This window comes from Xiphias gladius, chromosome 18 (genome assembly GCF_016859285.1).
Source record: "Xiphias gladius isolate SHS-SW01 ecotype Sanya breed wild chromosome 18, ASM1685928v1, whole genome shotgun sequence".
Taxonomy (NCBI): domain Eukaryota; kingdom Metazoa; phylum Chordata; class Actinopteri; order Istiophoriformes; family Xiphiidae; genus Xiphias; species Xiphias gladius.
Genome location: NC_053417.1, coordinates 22666723 through 22680780, shown reverse-complemented (window position 1 = coordinate 22680780; position 14058 = coordinate 22666723). Strand labels below are relative to the sequence as shown.

The 14058-nt window shown below is 44.0% G+C and overlaps 1 protein-coding gene across 1 annotated transcript in view; it reads right to left on the bottom strand.

Moving 5' to 3' along the window:
- Positions 1 to 14058, bottom strand: part of camta1a (calmodulin binding transcription activator 1a) — a 279419-nt gene that overhangs the window by 152715 nt on the left and 112646 nt on the right. The window lies entirely within an intron of this gene.

The window sequence follows — 14058 nt, the reverse complement described above, 5'->3', positions numbered from 1 at the left end:
GAAAGTGAGCAGCTTTTAACATTTTTGGTCAGATACTCCCCCAAATCCTTTTGATCTGCCCTTGACACTCCTCTATGGATCAATCCGCTCTTTAACCTTTGAATAATAATTACACGCCAGTCTCACAATATTGACATGCGTGTGTACTGCTACTTCAGAAAAAGCTGTAGATCCTTTTGAGTCAGTTGTGTACAAAGAGATGCTACAGACACTGAAGTTAAAAAAAAAAAAAAAGAAGAAAAAAAAAAAAAAAAGCCAAAACTGCCACTGGCATAAATAGAGATACTTCAAACACTTTCATGTTTCCCATGCTAGTCCTGCCTACTGCATCAGTCTGAGTGTGAGGGGGAACACGCTAGACCATACCCGGCCATTTTCTCACCAAACTAATGGGCAGAAATAAAAGCACTTTGAATGCTGGTACACAACCTAATGATTACGAGAGACAGCCGGCAATTCTCTCCTCAGCAAGAACATTTGTCAGCTTCCTCAGACTGAGAGAGATAGACACGAGGACAGACCTGTTGCCATCTTTCCACAAAAATACCACCTTTTCAGTTACTAAGGTTGTGCATCTCCCCTCATGTTGGAGTGTCCTTTAAGTATGAATATGTTTTTCAAATATTGTCTTGTTTAGTATGTGAGGCTTGCGTTTGAATAAAAGTCTCCTCCGGGGCTCTATGTTGTTACTTTGCAAGACCACATGGGGTAATAATGTCTCCAACTCACCAGCTTTCTCGACAGCAGAAGCTGGAAAAATAAGAGACATATGTGGCAGCACAAAGAGATCCCAAAAACTGCATCAGTTTTTTTTTTTTTCTCTCCTTGAGACTCTTTGGTTCCTCCTTCTCTCTTTGCACACACACAGTGGCACTGTAAAGTATGCACCGCTGCAAGAAGCCTTCCATTGGCTCATCACGGCTGTGTCACAAGTGTGACCTGGCACGGAGACACAGCACACTGGCGATAGCCCATAGGGATGCTGCAGGGCGCTGTGGTGTGAGGGGTTCCCAGGCTGGCAGGGGTCCCACCAGAGCGGGGATGGTAGCACGACTGCCACTCTTGCCTCCAGGTGCAGGCTAGGAGATAATGCTGCGTTGATTAACTTCCTGTTCTCCTGCCATAACGACCGGAGGCAGTGAAGCCATGACAAGATGGAGTCTTGAATTAAGAAAAAGACAGGAAGGGGATGAGGCTGTCAAGAGGAGCTCGGGGCTGCTCCACTACTTTATAACTTCTGCTATATGACAGAAAAAAATACAATAAACGGTAGAAGTCCAATATAGGCAAAGTCCGCAACCTTTTTTGATGGAAGGAGCAAAAAATCTTGTTCCCTAGAATTGAAAACATATGGAGAAAGCGTAATGTTAGTTGTCCCAACTAAAATTACAATGTTCACAAGCAAAGAAAAAATAATGCTTCTACTAGGGGCACAATAAAGTTACTTTTCAGCTTACATTTGTAAGTAAATGAGACTAACACAGAAGTGATTAGATTAATCCCTGCTAGTCTGTGTTCATTTTGTGAGGGATAAATGGCAGCGGGAAGCTCCTTCAGTGACCTCTGTGCCTGTTAGCAAACAGTCCATTCCATCACTTTTGTCTTTAAAATCACGCCACAGTCCCAGCCTCAGTGGCAGAGGATAAAATAGAGGGCCGCATGGTCTCGTATTTAAAAAAAATAAAAAAAAATAGAAGCAAGCCTCTACCTCTGGCTCTTTGCACACCCCTCCCACTCTGAACAGATGCCAGGGATTATTCCAACCCTCAGACCAACCATAAAGGTGCAATAATCTTATGGTGAGGAAACAAACAAAAACAGACGTGCAGCCATTAAACAGCTGCAAAGAGGCAAAGTCTGCCTGGGCAGCATAATGAGAGGCTAGCGCATGTTGAGGTTGAGCAAACACGCTTGCGGGTTAGTGCAAGAGAGGCGGAGGGGGAAGCAGGCAGGCAGTGTGCTGAACACTGATGGTGTATCAAAGTCAAACCAGCAGCTGTCAATGGGCTTTGGACTCTATCTGCTGACCTCACTGCCTCTGGCCTGCTCTCCGTAACTGGGGAAATATTCAGAGGAGGCTCTCTGTACACACAGCTCCTACCTCCCCCTCCCTTTTAGGTCAGAATCCCACTCGTGCAAGGCTGTTTATATCTCCCTCCTTTATGCCTTGGACTCCCCACTGACATGATCCTTTGTGGGGTTTTATCTCCAGGTGCTGTTAAGATATACCGTATCAGTACGGGCTGTATTCTGCACACCTTATATTGAGGAAAACTCCCTTCCAAGCCCGATCTAAATAAATAACAATCAGCGCAAGCAAGCAATGAACCAGAGAGTGAGTATGAGCAATACCTACTCTAATTGACACGGTGTTTGCAAAAAAGGGGGCCTTTCATTTTCCACGGGAAAGAACAACCCGGAGCTGTTTGTTGTAACCCTGCCATCTCATTTGTTTCTTTTGTCTGTGTAAAAGCTGCAACACACTGTTAGCAGAGGGGGCCGCCCCAGAACATGACAAAGCAGTCTAACAGTCTCAGGGCTGATGGAGATGGAGAGCCGAGAGTGTTTGTGTGTGCTCCTGTCTATGGTGTTACAAACAGAGGGCCTGATTACTGGTTACCTGTCTGGGCCTGGCATGTTATTAACATGCTCTTCAGGACGTGTCATTCCTTTACTCATCAGTGTGTCTCCCCCCCCCTAGTTCTCTCTTCTCATAGCCTCCACACACCCTCTCCTGGCTCTCACTCACTCTAATTTTTTTCCCCTTCCCATAACTGTTGAGGTGAAAAGGAAAGCCACCATAAGAAAATTTTCATTTTGAGATGACTAGCTTTTACTGTCTCGCCTTTCAAATGATATTTTCACTCTGTAGGTACAACATTTTCTCCAGAGAGAATCAGCTTTTGAAATGTCTACCTATTTGAAATTGGAGATGACACTATCATATTCATCCAATTTCACATCTTTGCACCACGGAAGGGGGATGTGGGAGCAGGAGCAGTAAACTATAAGAAAATAAACACTATTTGACTTGCCCCACATTTTGATTGTGTCAAAATTAGTTAATGTAATGACAGTTTCAGGAGCAGCTGTTTGCAAGCCAGATCAGACAGATTTCATTAGGCTCTCACCCTTTCTTACTGCATAAAAGTCAGTCAAACATGACACCAACGTTTGATGGAGATATTCCATAGAAGATTCACTGTCCCTGGATGACCTGAGACTAGACTGTTTCGCTGCTCCCTCCGCTTCTTTCTCTCGCTACCAACTTTGATTTATGGGTGAAAAGAGAGTTGTTGAGAGGACCAACGATGCAACATTTGGATGACAGACCTGATCACTTGAAACAACTGTTGCTTTTCCATTAGAAGGAGAGATAGGAGTCTTTTGGCATTATCTCAGGACGCATCAGACAACTGTCTTTAAACACCATCCATAATGTCTCTCCTCTCCTCCTGCATCCACGGCGCATTTGAACTGACAGAAAATGAGAGGTGGGAACGATACGGAACTTTAAAGGACATTTCCTTCTTTGCTACACTTATATTAAAATACCACAAATTACATAATTGTCTGAGAATTTAATTTCGTTTTTTAAAACCCCCGATACACAACACACGATGTTACAACAGAGTAATGGCTCATTCTTCTTAAGCTCAGCCATTTAAAACCAGTCTTCATCATCCACACAAAAAAGGATTCAACAATTACAGCATATGTTTGTCCATTACAGTATTATTCCAGTTATACTGGTGCTCTAGTGACACTAATGAAAAGACAGTTAATAAATAGCTGTATTAGAAAAACTAACTTTAGCAACAGTATTGATTGTAGTAAAAGCTTGAGCTAATGAAATGAATACTAGGGAGCAGGAAGATGTAAAAGAATAGATGGAGCAAAGTCTAGTAAGAGAGCAGGGCAAAGCGCCTCTAGCCTGCCTTGTGGTGAAGTCTGGGGAATGCCTCCTCAAAGCTTTGACCTTGCCCTGCACTTGAAAGCAGGAAGTGGATGAGAGGGGGCCAAGGGAGGGATTCAGTCAGAGGCCCTCCCTGATGACCTGGGTTTTTTTTCTGTGGAGTGCCAGGTCATCCAATATTTCCTCCAGGGCAGCCCGGGAAACCAACCCGACCAGAGCCAGGCACAAATGTGCTGGTCATGTTTTAGGGGGTGGAGGGGTTTTTCTGAAGCTCCAGATTATCGTGCGATTACACTAGACAAAATTTAAATGCAATTAGACACAAAAGAGATAGAGATTGGCACTGAAGAGAGGAATGGAGAAGGAGGTGGGGAGAAAAAGTGAGAGGACGATGAGAAAAGAGAGGAGGAACAACGTTTAGTTTTTTTTCCCATGACAATGATAAATGCATTTAAAACAGGAGAAGCGTGAAGATATGGTGATTAAAAAAGTGCGCTTTGGTTCAATTCTGCAAGTAAAAGCACCTTCACCAAATCATTTTGGGTTTTTTGTTTATACTTCATGAATTCTTAATGCACTAGCAATAATGTATCACACACTGTATCTATGTAATCTCATATGGCCATATTACTCTTACAAACTGGGGAAAGTAGTGAAGTAGAGTGAATATATTTTAGCAAGCTGCAACCTCCTGCTAGCCTTTAAGATTGTTTGAGCAGGGCTCATAATAACATGCGGTGTAGATGCTATCAAAATGAATGTTCAGAAGAGAGAGAGAAAGTGAGAGGGGTGAGACACAATAAGAGACACAGGAGAGTGAGGAGGGTTGAGAAAGTAAAAGTAAGCAACAATAGAGCATGGAGCTGTTGACAGCTGCACTCGGCATATGTTGAAGAGGAGTAAGGCTACTCTGTAGGTCCCTGCTGTGGGTTAAAAACATGCTCTCTCCAGCAAACTGTTCATTAGGACCTGCATGGGATTCCCAGGGACCTTCCCAGAGACGGCCATGCTAAATAGGAGGGGTGGAAGCCACACTGCGTCCACTCTGTTCCTCTGCTGTGAAGGAGCAACAGAGTTGTTCTGCTCTAGCCTATTCACAACCCCCCCCCCCCATGTTTTGGCAACTGATGTACAGATCGATTAAAAAAAAAAAAAGTGCATCATCATGGCTGAACAAAACTCTGTGAGGGAACGATGAGCTAGCTCACAGAATGCATGCTCACACATCACACCCAGCATAGTTGCACAGCACACATCTACACCTTCACCACAAAGGCCTTACCATATGTTAAAAACACACCTCAGGCAAATTTTGTTCTGTTTCTCCATCTAGCTCGCTATGTACCTTCTCAGCTCCCTCTTGCCATACAGGAAGTGGTAAGAGCGAGACAAGCTGTCCACTGCCCTACATTATACATAGTTCTGAGATCAATTTGGCATCGATCCTGGATAGCTTAGATGTTTTCCAGTAGTTGGTCAATGCTTCTCTTCACATTTCTGCTTGGCATGCTGGTCATAACAGTGTTCTGAAAAAGGAGGCATTCTCCTGGGGAGCCTCCTCTCACTCCTCTATGCTGCACGCCTCCCTGCTCCCACAATCAATGTTACCACAGCAGCTGCTCAGCCAGCACCCTCCTTTTTGTTTACTACATCACTTCTATATACTACATACTTTCATACAAGCAGAAGACTTAGCAATAAGTGAGAACAGTGACAGAGAAGGGGTCTTGCTCCAGTGGGGGGAAATTGTTACCGTCTATACAAATATGAAAAATTATTGAATTACATACAACAGAGCTCCTGTGAATTGTCATTCTTACACAGATCTCTCACATCTCTCACAACGCGCACATGCACACACACACACACACACACACACACACACACACACACACACACACACACACACACACACACCTGGGCTTCAACAGAGGGGTAACGAATCAAAGGTAAAACCAGAATACATGAGAAATGAGAAACATATCAAACGCAGACGTTTCTTCTGTCTTTTTGGAAGAATGACATTTCATCCCTCCAGTAGAGCTACAGAGACTTGTGGAATCTATGCCAAAAGCCCACTGAAGCTGTTCTTGTGGCTTGTGGTGGCTCAACCGGCAAACAAGACACTTCCCGTTGGCTTTTCGTTTCATTTGTCCCCATCTCTGTATCTTGAAGACAAAACAAGTGTTCAGCAACTAGTCAAGCAGCGAGCTCATCAAGTCTATTCTACCACAAATGTTTGTCAGCCTTAAGAAATAGTCAATGGCGAATAAAATAAATACAGAAACCAGTCACAATACTACAAGTCCCAATTACATACAGACTGCAGTATGAGAGCAGAAGAAAAAAAAAACTTAATTAGGATTAGCTATAGTAACTCTCATTTAACTGAGTTAACCACCAGCTAAAAGTGAAGCAACGTTTTTTGAGTGTGTGACTTTGACGAGAGACAGAGAAGATACATGCTTTAATTAGCATATTCCTAAATTGCAACAAAATTTCTCAAAAGACATTATTTACAAAATAAGCATAATTAAGATGTCACTAATGTCATAATCACTCAATAGATATTAGATTCCCTCTTCCTTTCCAGTTTGGATTCCCACTGCTTTGCTAGGACAGCTAGGGCCCCACTAACGGGTCTAATGAGGACTCCAAAGCGACAGACTGAATTGAGAAATTAATTATGGTCATAAATTGTGCATTATTGGGGATTTTATGTTTTTATCTGTGAAATAAGCATTCATACAATTTAACTATCTTAGGCCAAATATTGGTCCATACAAAATCATATAGAAATTCTCATCATTATTATTGGTTTTGCCATTGTGCTCTGTGCTCCCTGATACAGTGTGTGTGAGGGAGTCGAATGCTCTGTCTTACTCCCCATCTCCTCTGCCTAAAAATAAGAAGCTGCAGCCATATGCTGATGGGAAAACTGAACGGACAGAAAGAGAGAGAGAGAGAGAGAGAGAGAGAGACCAGGACAAAGAGGGAGCTGACATGAGGCAGGATTGTTTTGGCTTTGGTGCCATGGCTGCTGTCTCGGGTGTTTGTTGAGAGGATGTAATTATTTGGCCTTGAAGGACTACAATGGTCAGCTACTGCCTCCCACACTGCAACAACTCAGGAGGCCCACATGCTTGTAAACGCATTTGTGTTAACACATCTGTGCGCACGCATTCCTGTATTTTTATGCATTTGTTTAGCAGTATACTTGTGTCTGTTTTACAGCAGGACAGGAGAGACAGCGGGGAGGCAGCAGCAAAGAAAAAAACTTTAAAAAGTTAAAGATGAGAGAAGGAGAAGAGCAGAGAGATTAGTGTTTAACTGAGCACAAGGTAAACCTGGAGGACTCACGAGAAGGTTTTATGTGGGTATGGATCTACAGCATGTGGTGTGTTAGGGACACTGAATGAGAATTGGACATGAAGTTAACTGAGATGAAATACATTCATCTTTGTCAGCCATAATTAGGCAGCGTTGTGACCCTGTGGTTGTTGGCTGTGGATGTTTGTTTCCCTGTTGATGTAAAGCCCATATGGGACCTCCTACTGCTGTACCCTTGTGAGATGTGTCTTGTGTAATGATTCTATTATACCTCTCTTTTCTTCTATCTCTACCTCCCTCCTACCCCTCCTTTCCTTCGGGCTTTAACTTCTGGCAAGACTTTAAGACATGTTGGAGGCTTGGCAGAAATATATAGCACTACATTAGTAAACGGCAAAAAATGTGTATGTATGTGCACGCGAAAGCATTGTGGTGCACTACAGGGCACGGCGGGAAGTGGCCAGGTTCACTTCCTGGCTCCCCGTGGCTGTCTGACCTCTGGTGTCTGCGCTGCACGTCCTCTTCATCATCTATGCAGCAGGATGTCTGTCCCCCCCACCCCCCCGCTGACAGCCCAACCAAGGAGAACGGAGAGCGGCAGAGCCTCCATGATGCTGACCTTAAACCCAGCCCCACTGCAGAGACTCCAGGCTGTTACCCCACTCCGCTGGTGAACTTTTCTCCCCCTCAAACCCAACTTCTGTCCACCAAAAGAGGGAAAAAAAAACTGCAGGAGCAGTCCAACTTACTAGAGGAGGTGGATCTCTCTGAGCTTCCTCTCTCTCTTATTCTTTACTGTATGTCTTCTATTTGACAGATGCTCTTGTTTTGGTAGACAGCAGATATTAAAAAGTACCGTGTCAGATTGTACAGCCAACAGCCGCCAGGTCTGTTTGAGTCCTAATGTAATTTCACAATTTAATATAGAGTGCAGACATAAATGTTACATTTGTTGCTTTCTTATGCTTTGTGTGGGAAATATATTGCAGTGAAAATCCACTGAGAGGGCATTAAATGTCATCTAAATATAATTGAGGTGTGATTTCTCTCTGTGGAGACATTGTAAGAATCTAAGCACTATATCCTCAAATATCACCCAAATCTTCCCAAAAGTCAAGGAGCGATGGTATCATGCATAAATGAAGTGACAGTGGAATCTAGAAGGTCACCATTCACTTCATATCAATCAACGGATGTCAGCTTTCATTTTAACGTCCCTTCAGGACCTATCCAAAGAAGGGAGGGGAGGAGGAGAGACTTCCCTGTCTTCTTTGAAAGGCACAAATGAGCAGAGTTCTGTCTCATGTGAGGCTGAAAGCCTATTTATTTCAGGCTCCAGAATCAATTAATGCCCGCATTATCCTCTGAATTCCACTATTCAGTGCAGCCAAATGACTGGGGCACCCTTGCATGAAACCAATTTCTAACTTTCAATTCCAGACACACCCCAGAACCACCTACAGGTCTGCCTTCAAAATTGCAACCATCTTTGACCATGGACATCATGCACTTGTGCCTTTGAGCATGTGGAGAACATACACGTATGTGTATGTGCATTTGCATTAGTAACATGCTGTGCTGAGAACACGTGGGGTTATGTAAAGTTTATAGTGTTTGGTTCAGCCTGTTTGCAATCTGCAACTATAGCGAAAGAGTTCTTAGGTACAAAGACGCAGAATGTTCTAACAGGAGAACAAATTGTGATACAACAAACTAAAGCCTCCTCACCATACTAAAGACAGGGAGAGAAGTGGCGGTAGTAGAAGGAGGAGGGGGTGGAGGAGGAGAGAAAGAGGTGAAGAAACAGACTGACGAAGAGGCAGATTATGTGTTAAAGGGCAAAATGTTACGTCTTTAATCGACTACAGTATATGTCGTGAAGAGAAACAGGATGAAATATTGAGTCCACACTGTCTTGTTCATCCACAGAGAGTGACACACTCTGCTCTAGAGAAAGAGAGAAAAGACACAAAGACAAGACTGAAATTCCACCAAAGGGATGGCCAGATCTCCCGCTCAGGCCAATTAGCCGGCAGAAACTCTTTTTTCATCCAACTACTCGTCAGCATGAAAGGATCACCCTTTGTCTGTCAGAATCATGCCTTTATCCTCTTTTGCTTCTCCCTGTACACAGTCTGTAAGGCACACACACATATACACACACCCTTTTAATTCTTAAATGAACAAGTTACATTCCTGCAACTCCCTCTCTGTTCCTGTCATCTCTCTGTACGCCTGTCAGCACACACATGGCCAGGCAGAAAACACAGACACACACAAATACACAAATACACATACACACACACACACACACACACACACACACACACACACACACACACACACACACACACACACACACACACACACACACACACACACACACACAATGGCTGCACATGCAGGCACATATACAGTATCAGTCAAATCCTCACATGAACTGCTCTCATTTTATCTGCTCTCAGCTCCTGCCATCTCGCTGACTGATGTGATTGTTAGTTCTGGAGGAGGGCTCTCTTTAATTGAAGTGGGTGTGAGCGCATGTGTGTGTTTGTGTGTGTGTGTGTGTGTGTAGCTATCTGTCCAGAGCATCGCCTGGCCATGGCTGGTATTGTTTGGCCTATCAGACAAGCTGTCAAGTGTTCTCCCACTCTCTCTCCCTCTCTTGGCTCTCTGCCGCTTTGTGTTCATGTTACAATAACAGGAATGTGGGACTGTGAAGGTCACAGACGCCTCAAGTCAAACCAGCTTGCCGGCATGCATGTTTTGTCTCCCAACAGCAGACCCCAACACTAAACACATCTATATAACACTACCCATCCACATGAGCTACAGTCAAGGACCACTTGACTGTGGTGATTATGCCAGTAATCACCATGTTCAAGGTCATTTTCACCAAACTGAAGCTACCAAATGCTGAAGTGCATCCGTGCAGCTGTATAGGTTTCACTTGCAATTATTTTTCACTGAGCTAACTTTTCCCCAACTTTTCTGCCTCTATCTGCATACTCCCATATGCCTTGTGTGCATTATCAGACTCACATCTCTCCCCTCTAAAAGTTCTGCCCGTTGAGAGGGGAGGCGCAGGCTGCTCTTTGTGAAGGCTGCTCTCTGCAGACGGTAGGGAATCGATCAACCAGACGCTCCAATGGCCTGCTCCTTTGTGAGCCCAGTCTGGCTCTGTGCAGCTTTCCTCTGTTTATCTCCCACACGTCGCTCGCTGGCTACATGCTCTTAATTAAACATGTCGCACGGCTATTAATTGTCAACCAGATTCAATTTGTTCCCTGGGCACGCTGTGAATGGGCCTCTCCTCCCAGAACAAAGGTGTCCGAACAGCCATGTCAGAGTTGAACAAAAGACCTAAGGCATCACTTCTATCTCACACAGCCTGAGTTGCTACAGCTTAAAGGCAGCCATTGAAAGAGGTGTTATCCCAGCTGGTTTCCAGGCAGGTGTTCAAGAAATGTTCAGAGGAAACTGTCTTGTATATTGCCACACAATCTTTTTTTCCACCCAATGACATTTGGTCAGAAACAAAGCACTCCATAAGAATTTAGCTGCTAAACCTTTACCTCTACACCTGCCATAATGCTTCTACCTGCACAAATACCCATTCGGTAAAATACTCTAAATCGACCCCATTTTTTAATCTTGTTAGGTTGTTTTTTCTTTTACATGGGAACTCTTTTGAAAAATTGTGGAAACAAATAAATAAATAACCCAATGACTGCTGAGATGAATCTGGGAGTAAGCAGCTGCCAAGGCATAATATAATTCATGGCCATGCATCAGTGTTACTGGAGACTGCTCCAGCACCCAGCCAGAACCCACAAAGCCAGGTGCCAACACATCCATCCCCTTACAATTCCCTCATCTGTCCCACCTCTCAGTCACTCTAGCCATCACCCCAATCAGTGCTCCCTCACCAAAATCCTAAAGCTCTGGGCCCCAGCTGTTGCCAACGAGGCCTGGCTGATACTATTGTGTCACTGCCTAAACCCCTCTACAATACAACGATAAATCTGCCACCTCTGTGCCTCCTAAGTCACACACAGAACAGATGCCAAACCAAGAGCTGTCCATATACACTAACATAGAGGTCTCTTAACCACAGGGCCTCCAAAGAACTGACTCAGTCAAACAATACTGCTTGTAATGTGAATCCAGTTTTAGAACCTAGAACTTACCTACCTACAGTACATACTAAGGCAAAGAGAAACAAACAAAACAAATTTACAAGCCTATCATGTTTACAAATAAATCACTATTGTAGTAGTACTTTAAAATATACTATTGTTTGGGTAGCCTTGTTCAAACACTGTGTTGTGGAATTCCTAATGAGAGCGATGGTGACGGTGCTGTAGCATATAGAGAGATGAGATCTTTTTCCCAGTGTGCTTCTGTGCCTGCCTTTTCAGCAATCCCAATATTTTGCTGCTGGTGAACTCACTGAGCAGTTGAGGAATTACTTATTTAAAAGATAAGGTTTCCTCTGTTGTCAGCAAAAACCGCCTCTTGTCCATAATGGGAGAAAACCAATGCAGTGTGAAATCAAAGGTCACCCAGAGACAAATAGCACTAACAGGCGAGAGCAAGGGTGACAAACGCTCCCTCTATGTGCTCACCAAATTAATTAAGAGTGGAGATTCAACATGGCATCTCCAACACAAAGGAGAACAAGCAGCCTTGTTGTTGTTTCAGTAAGACTTTTAAGAGAACAAACACACTCCCCTTTTTTCTCTATTGTAATCAAAGCATGTTTACCCGCATCTCTCAAATGACTCTTTCATTGAATGTTTTATATGGCAGCTTTAAGAAGTCATTGATCTCAATCTAGGCCCTGAGATGCCTCTGTTGAGCTTACTTCAGCTCCACAACTCAGCCTGCCTTCAGCCCAGGACCCTTGGGGCACTGCTTTAAATGCCTTACCCCAGGCAGGCTGCTAATCCACAGCATTCGCAGGTGTCTCTGTCTGGCCGTGACCAGAAGATAAGCCCATGCCGGGAGGAGACAGCAGCAGGCAATAGACACAAAGTGCACGTTTGAGTGTGTCTTTGCATCCAGTCCACAGTCAGTCACCCAGTTGAGGAGATGGGCTGAAAACAGCAGGTCTGAGACCAAGCCTGGATAATGACACCTCATCTGGGAACAGCTAGCGAGAAACATCTGCATCCCCTTATCTCTGCAATGGCTGCAGAGTTGAAACGACATGCCGATCATTTACCGGATTACCCTACAGTAAGCTGCCGCTTGATGTTCTTTCACAGATCAGTGTAGTGGAAATGTTTATATACAGCGTTGGGACGAGAAAGTTGTCTCAGTGTCTTAGATAAGCGTGACAAGCCGGCATGCTGGTCTCAGGCACAGATCGCAGTGCACTCACCTAGCATTGATCCCAGTCACAATGTTCAGTCAACCAATTGTGGAGCAGAGATTTTAATAAGCTGGAGTTAAACTAGTCCAAAGAGTACTGATGAGATGTTTCAATGTCGAATGGGATCATTGTGCTCAATCCATTCACACAGTATTCAAGTAGTAGTACAACACTCTAGAAGCAGAAAACAGAAATCTTAGAAATCTTAATACAGTCGAGGGCTCGCGCCAGGAGGATGAATTTAATTCATATGAATTTGATTATTTTAAATCATTATAATGCTCTCAATTAATTCCACGAGAAAATAGTTGATTTCAGACAGAAAGCTTGGAGGAAATAAATGTTCGGTTAATTAGATTTACCACGGAAGTTAGTAATCATGACATAATATCTTACAAATATATTGCAATTTAAAATTATTGCAATGTTTATATTGCAGTAACAGCGAGAGGTCTATGCCCTTGATGTTGGTGAAATAAGGGATGTAAGGTCAAGTACAGCTGTGGCTTTTGGCCTTTTATGGTCATTTATTGTTCATCAAGTGCGTGTGCTTGTGTTCGTGTGTGTATTCTTGCAGGCTTCTGTGTGTGTGTGTGTTTTATGTGTTCTCTCCCCCCAGTGGGGGGCAGCACCACACTGGCCTCACTGCCTCCACCCACTCATCCATCCCACATCTTGTCTAATTAAACATCGTTAACATTCATCCCAAGGTCTTATGCAGATGAGCACAGAGGGAATGTGGTGCACTGCGCATTAAGAAAACAACTTGGGGGGTGGCAAAGAGGTGAGCACAGGGATGTGATGGGGTTGTATCCGAATTGAGACGTGCCTGGATATCTCCGATTTGACCTCATTCATCAATTAATTACCACCATTAGCAGGAGGTGATGTGGAACCAAAGCTGAAATCACTGCACCGCGGCACACCACCAGTTTGTTGACTGTGTGCGTGCGGGCATATGTGTATGACAGGCACCCATTAAGCACTGAGGCAGGTAAATCTGAGTGTGTCTCTGTGTATGTGAACCTACAGTATGACCGGAAAAGTGACAAGCATCCAGCTGAGCACTGCCATCGGTGTCTCCTCAACAGAGCTGTGATCACAGCTTAGTCCTGTCATGTGGCTGTCACTCTATCACTCACAGTCACACACAGTCACTCACACAAACACACACACACACACACACACACACACACCACACCATCCCACCATACCATGCTGCAGCAGTTCTAATGCCTGAGACTGTATGGTCCCATTTTAAAAGACACCCTTTGTTCCTTTGTAGCTTGTAGGACACTTGAGGTGTAATTTGAAAAACAAACTGTTTCCTTTTTGCAAATTCCCAAATTAGCAACGGGGACAACATCAGTCAGGTAACCTGATGTGCACGGAAAACGATAGGGAAACCATTTTCGGAGTCTATTTGAGATGTCAT